The sequence below is a fragment of the Pteropus alecto genome, unplaced genomic scaffold, assembly GCF_000325575.1.
Source record: "Pteropus alecto unplaced genomic scaffold, ASM32557v1 scaffold90, whole genome shotgun sequence".
NCBI lineage: Eukaryota > Metazoa > Chordata > Mammalia > Chiroptera > Pteropodidae > Pteropus > Pteropus alecto.
Window position 1 is genome coordinate 1,692,926 of NW_006429894.1, and position 6,945 is coordinate 1,699,870.

General features: G+C 48.1%; 1 protein-coding gene across 1 annotated transcript in view; it reads right to left on the minus strand.

Annotated features, from left to right (window-relative positions):
• The window catches only part of NEK7 (NIMA related kinase 7), an 87,797-nt gene extending 82,563 nt beyond the window's left edge, over positions 1–5,234 (minus strand). The window contains exon 1 of the mRNA XM_015587491.2: positions 4,597–5,234. The gene's annotated coding sequence lies outside the window, so the exon portion shown is untranslated. The remainder of the gene's footprint in view (positions 1–4,596) is intronic.
• Positions 5,235–6,945: the final 1,711 nt, after the last annotated feature.

Sequence of the window (6,945 nt, forward strand, 5' to 3'; positions counted from 1 at the left end):
GAATGCCGACCAGACGACCCTGCGACCACGCGCGACCTTCCCGTCCTCCCTACTGCCCCATGGCCTCCTTCCCAGGCCCGGCCCCGGGACCGCGATGCCCGCCCCTTCAGCCCAGCTGGGACACAGCGGCACGCCCAACGCTCCTCATTTCAGAGTCAACAGCAACGCCACTCGACGACCAGCCACTCAAACACATGCTGACCTGACCTGGGCGACCAGGGGCATGATGTCACCACGCTATCGGCAGACGTGCCCCGAGCATGCACCGTGGACACAGCGAGGTCCTGCGGGTCCAGGAGGGAAAAGCAGCGGGCGTCTCCCCTCGGGACCCCCACGAGGGCAGTGCTCGGGGCAGCACTGACTCAGCCACTTTACGTCCCTGGGCTCCAGTTCATTCTCACAGCAAACGGAGGCCAGTTTAGAGTTGCTTTCCGGTTCTGAAAAGACGTGATTTAGCGGATCGTACACTTAAGGTCTCCCCAGGAAAAATACAAGATAATGGTTTCGGGACAACCTGACTTTGGACCAGCTGTTCTGTGGTGGCAGGAGAATGCTCGGGGCAGGTCACCAACGAACAGGATCACCTAGCGCCGTTATTATTCCTTAGGTACAATCTGTGCACGGCAAGACGGTTCGGGACAAAAAGATCAGAAATCAAAACCCTTTGGCGTGAGAAAGACGCGAACGGGAAAGCAGAGATTTCGCTTGTGGCAGCGGACGTGGAAAAGGGGTCGGAGGCAAAGGCGAGGCCGCTAGACGGTCCTAACCCAGGACTGGCGTCCTCGTGAAAGGGACGCAGACGGAGACACACAGGAAGGACACCGTGTGGCAGCGGCAGAGATGGGAGAGACAGGGGCCATCGGGGCTGGCCTCCCACTGCAGAGGCCAAGAGAAAGGCACGGGACACACGCCCTGGAACCTCCGCAGAGAGCGCGGCCCCGCGGACACCTTGGCTTCCGACTGCGGACCCTCGAGAACCACGAGAGAACAAATTTCTGCTGTAAGCCACCTGCTTCGTGGTGACTCGCCGGGGCAGCCCTGGGAAACTAACAGAGCCCAGAGCATTTGCTCCCTGGACCGCAGCCGCCAAGGTATGCTCTGGGTCCCCAAACAGCAGCATCCCCCTGGGAGCGGCTGTGTCCTGACCAGGGCAGTGGCTCAACAGTCGCTTACTGGAGGCCGCGACCCTATATCATAGAGAGGACACACTGATCCCCTGGTGGCTGGTACTGGGAAACTTCGCCATAAGCTCAAACTCCCTGCCAATCATCAAATACCATGTGATAAATTCCTTCCGACTTAAAAAAGCGAATGATTAGAAAAGTGATGGGAGAAATGCCTATTAAATAGCACTCTCGAGCAAGAGCTGACATTTTAAACACTCCAGGTCATAAAATGACACAGTAAAGTTGAAAACGATATGTCATTCAACAATCAAAATTTTTTCCAGGTGTTGAAAATTTATTAAAACTTTATTTTGAGATGTTAAATGTTTTTTAAAATACCAGCTCGCTGAATACTCCACCTGTCGTCATACCATTCTAAACGCCAAAGACTGTGAAGAAGACAAAAGAAGTGGATTTGTACGTTGCCATAAGAAACTGGGAATAAAACATGAATTTCTTTCCATAAAACTAATCCATCAGTAAACATTCTCCTCGCAGAATATCTGCCAATTTACCCGTGTGTGTTGAATAACAAACCATGACTAAAACAACTGTTGCAAAGAAGGACATACTATTTGCCTAAAGTAAATCAGCTATTGTCCAGTTCTGGGTGTCTTTATGACAGTATGCAAACTTATCACATTATTTGACTATTGGGTCTAGCAGTTAGATATACAAGGCAAGGGAAGATCTGCAATTGCTTATATTTTAGAAGTAGAACAATTTTTCATAAACATAATTTTTCCCAGTCATGATAGAATAGATATGGGGCTTTGTTATGGTTACGATCACAACAAAAATTATAGCAATTTGCCAGGTAAATATGAGAATACGAGGAAAATATTTTAACAATAATAATTTAAAAAAAAAATTATAAGCATATCGGAAAAAAAAATATTTTTAATTTTGCCATTTTGGAATCCGGAGTTAAGAATCTTGTTGCAACTCCCACGTTTTGTTGTCCAGATTCTAACACTGGGCCCCCAGCTTCTGTTTTGTGTTTTTTTTTTTCCTACCTGAGGAACTAAATAAGCATTAATGCTTCTCCCTTCCCCCAGCCCCAAACCATAAAAACACTAACTCAAACCGGGAAGCATTACATTATGAACATGGAAATCACAGAGTAAGTGGAAGGGCCGTAGGGCTAGGTCAGAGCTTGCTCAAAGCTGGGCCTGTCATCAGAAGAAATGGGACGGATGCATCCCCACAGCTGAAGGTCCTCAGAATAGAGACGCAGGCGAACTGGAACTCACGCTGACGGCCCACCACCACTTTCTCAGAGATGTTTTCAGTGACTCCTCAGAGCCATCTTCACCTGAGCTGAGAAAGCGACAGTCTGAACGGATCGAGTAGCTCAACCAGGATCAGCAAGCAGGAGAGGAACCTGGGGCTTCGACTTTCCACGTCGTGGTAAACGCAGGACACGGTCACACTGGGGTCGCAGGATCGGGGACAGCAGAAGGTGGTCGTTTGCCCTGACTACAGCCCTCCCCACAGACACAGGCCCTCTACGGTATTTTATTAAGTTGGAGAAAAGTCTTTTATAAAAGACTAAGTCGGTTTTTCTTAATAAAAAATAAAAAATAAAAAAAAAGAACCCGCCCACCATCTTGCTCATGCCTGTAGGCCCTTCCCAGAGCAGTAAAGGCAGTCACCCCAGTAGCTGACAGTGGAGAAGATTGAGAAACACAGCAAAGCACACACTAAAGTCCGACGTTAGATTCCATCCCGGTGTAAGAGAAGGCACCTGGAGAAAGATGCACATTCGCTCAACACCACGCGATGTGTGCGGGGTCCACCAGAGGCAAAGAATGGGGGGAAACCCTCAAAAAGTGGACGAGTCTAAAAGAGGTTCGTATTTGTATGAAGTGTCTGAGATGAAATACAAAGTTTGGGAATAATAACTGGGCGTTATCCTGAGGAAGATCAAGAGATGGTCACAGGGGTCTAAGACAGCGCCGTGGAGAACCCGCATCACCCCAAATATCGGTGGGCTAGAATAGTGTTTAGATCTTCTGTATTATCTTCTAGAGCAGGGTGGGCCTCCATGCTGATTGTGTAAATAAAGTTTTATTGGAACACGACCGCACCCACCTGTTCCGATACTGTCCAAGGCTACAAGGGCAGTAGCTACGCCAGAGACCACGTGGCTCACAAGGCTAGAAGTATTTACTATCTGGCCCTTTAGAGAGAAATGTGCAAATCTGTTCTATACAAAAGCAACCTGGAATGAAAAAGCCGCCCTTAAATAGTAACTTATACTGATTATCAACAGGAGACTAAAGGCAAGATTTACAGAAAGGTCTATTTCCATTAAGTAACAAAAAACATACATATTTCTAAATTTTTATAGACCAATTAAATGAGTTTTGTTCATTTAGACACTGTTCGGATTAACTCTTTATATAGTTATTATAAAATAGCTCACCGTATAAGCTCATTATAAAAATATGTATAGTATGACGGAGCTGTTATTTTAACAAAGGTTAAAAAAAGAAGTTATCCAGCTCAAAAAAAAAAATTAAGGAATGCTTCATGGCCATCTGTCTTTCTCGTTCTCACTGCTCACTAAAAACCATGAAATACATTCTGTTTTCTTCAGAAGAACAAAAAATATATTTTGTGAAGATACATAACACATAGATAACCAAACTATTAATTACCGAAAAAGGAGTCAGTAGTTTCGAAGTTTTATAACTCTGAGTGAATGGTTTCTATATCGGTTTTACGTACAAGTTTAAAAATTCTCAACTGCCATTAAATCCTGCCAATGAATATACTTGATTACAGTTATATAATGTTTTTCATCCATATGCCCTATAAAAATGAGGAAGGAATTAAACCGAAATATTCAAAAGTATGAAAAAACATTTCTTAAAACATCTTGCTATATATTTATAGAAATGCTGACAAAGTAATGGCTGAGAAAGTGACCAGTAATCATGTATGTCACTTCCGAAACACCCTCAAGTAATAGACTGTTTGCTACTATGTTTTATATATAATGTACTAAAACACTTACCCAGTTTAACTCTTGAGCAAATATTTGAAGGTACAAATATTTTAATTTTAATGAAACCAGGAATGTGGACAGACCGCTGCTTTGTGCAGCTGCGGTCACACTGCACATTTTTAAAATACCAAAACCTATTTAAGAAAAAAAAAAAGGAAACAAAACCTGAAAACAGTTTGAGGGTTTATTATCTAATTAAGCAACTTCTTTCCCAAAAGTGCACTAAATAATCACTATTCTCTCCTCTCCGGATGCCCTAAATGGTGGCTACATTAGTGATACTATAGAGATACATTTTAAAACGTTAAGATCTGGTTCCTAGGAAGATCGCGTTTGGTTTTAGATACACTGTAAAAATCTCTAATGCCATCTCAGACCACATATTTAAGTAAAAAAAAAAAAAAGAAAGAAACTTACATTCAGTAACAGCACGATAGTTGAGAATACTTAAATGTTTGCAATAAATCAGAGCCCAAAACTGTCGACTGCAACCACCAGAAGGTGAAGAGGAGGAGAGCAGCAGGTTAAATCCTCACGTGCACAAACTACAACTGCACTCTGGTCACTTAAACGACAGCACCGAAGTTTATTATCCGGGTATGTTAATGAAGCCGACCTCGAGCCTCCCCTTCCCCGCTGGTAAGCCGCTATCAAACCAGACGTGCTTCCCCCATTCTTGGAGTTAAGTGCTGTTTTATTGGGCCGGAAGAGAGCCCTCGAGATTGTTCCATTAGGAAAACGTGTAAGTGGGAAAGGGAACGGAGAGGCCACAGGTGTGATCGAAATAAATAAACCTGAATCAGATTACAGAATAATCTGTCTGAGCTCGTTTGTCTTTTTAAACTGATAAAAGGTTTTAAACTGAGTAAGGCTTCCCAAGCTACTGTGAACACGCTTAACGATTTAGATCCTGACATTTCTTGGTTTCTACTTCCAGACAATTTCAGAGTAAAAATTTGAACCCCGATCAGTTACAGGGGCGATATTTAGTCTGCAAACAAGCTACGCTTCTCCGCAACTTTAAAGTTTCAGTGGCGAGTCGAAGGTGCAGCATAACCATGAAACGAGACGTGCACGACGGGCGAGAGGACCCTGGAGCCTCCTCACCCTTACGGTCGCGCATTTGCTTCGCGAGGCCTTCCTCGGCCCCGCGCGCCACCGCCCGCGGACACCGGTCCAGCGGAAATCGCGCTCCCTCCAGCTAGCCCCAACCCGCGGCCGGAAGTACCGCCCCCGAGCCGGAGCGGAGCTTTCCTCGCCGCTCATTGGCTGAGGGGGCCGTCAGTGCCCGGAGGGCGGGGCCCTGGCCATGGAGTGCAATTCCAGGCCCCATCTCACCCGGTCCCCGGGTTCCCCAGCCCGCGAGCAAACAGCCAGGCTCCACGGGGAGGGGAGTGGGGGTCCTCCCCTTTTATTTCGCCGGCCCTCCTTCCGCTGTCCCCATACAGTCTCTGCCCCTTTGACTCCCCAGAGGCACAGTTTTTAAGTTCCACTTCTCCCCCACACCATCAAGCTCCCCGTCCAGGACCAAAGAGGATGCTGCGGTTTTAGGAGTAAAGCCAGCTGCGGACTGGGTCTCCTCGAGGGCAGCAGAGGATTCCTTCCTCGGAAAATGAAACAACTGTGTCCGTTTTACGTGAACCGTCCTGAGGGCACCGGCCTTCACCGAGTGTTCCCGCCAACGGTACTGGGCGTCCATTCTGCACGAGCTGCCACAAAGCATTACGGGGTTAAGTGCATCTCTGCTCAGTGAGTCAGCCTTCTCAGTGTCTGTCCAGCTCTACCACGTACCATAAGCTTTTGCAGTGAAAGTACCATCCACACTTCGGCCAAACCCGCAGCGGCTGGAGCTCCTGTGCAGAGGTGTCGCGCGCACATTCAGTACTTTGTAATGCAACCGGACGAGACACACTGCCGTCGCCTGCGGGGACTGTGCATACTTCCTGAACTCAAATTTCCTTGGAGGAGGAATTAGAAACTGGTTCTAATTGTGAGGGGGTACACAGTGAGTGCCCTACAAAGTAGGGGCATCTGATTTTTTTTTCAACTGCGTCCTTAAGATCACCAGCCTCAAGGGAGGGGGACAATCATTTCTTTTCTGAAACACGTTTCTGACTTCCAGTTCCGTCACCGGAACGGCTCAAGGATGGGCGCACATCTTAGTGTAAAATCAGGATATTTTTGGTATTTACTCGTAACAAGGGCTGCAGCCATGAGAGAACACGACTCGTCACGTCCCAAGGCCGACGGGGCACTGCAAACAGGCTCCCGGAGCCCTGCGTCCCTCGCGCAGCACCCTCCGCGGTGTGTCCGCTTCCTGTCACTGTCCTGGGGCAGCGTGGCCCTCCCACTGGTCTCCTTTCCCCATCGGGCTCTCCTTGGTCACTGGCTTGGGCTTCACTTGTCAATTTCTTCACCACCGCCGTCACCGCCGGTGTTCGCCATTGCCTTGCAATGTGCAATCCCTCCCCCTGGCATTCCCTTGCCCTAGCGGTCCTACTAAAGCCCGTTCTGCAACGGGCTGGTCATCCTCCCCTCACTCCTCCAGCGGCTCAGCCCCCGGCTCTGCCCGGAGAAACCTGGCGGTCGGAGTCTGGCGGCGGCCGAGCCCTGACAGCTGGGCCTCACCAATCGGCGAGGGGTAAATAACTCGCGCCGCCAATCAGCGCGCGCGGGGCGGCGGGAGGCGGGACTTCGCCCAAGTTCCTCGGTCCCGAAACCAAAGACCTGTTGCCGCCGCCGCCGTCGCCGCCGAGTTTCTTGGTT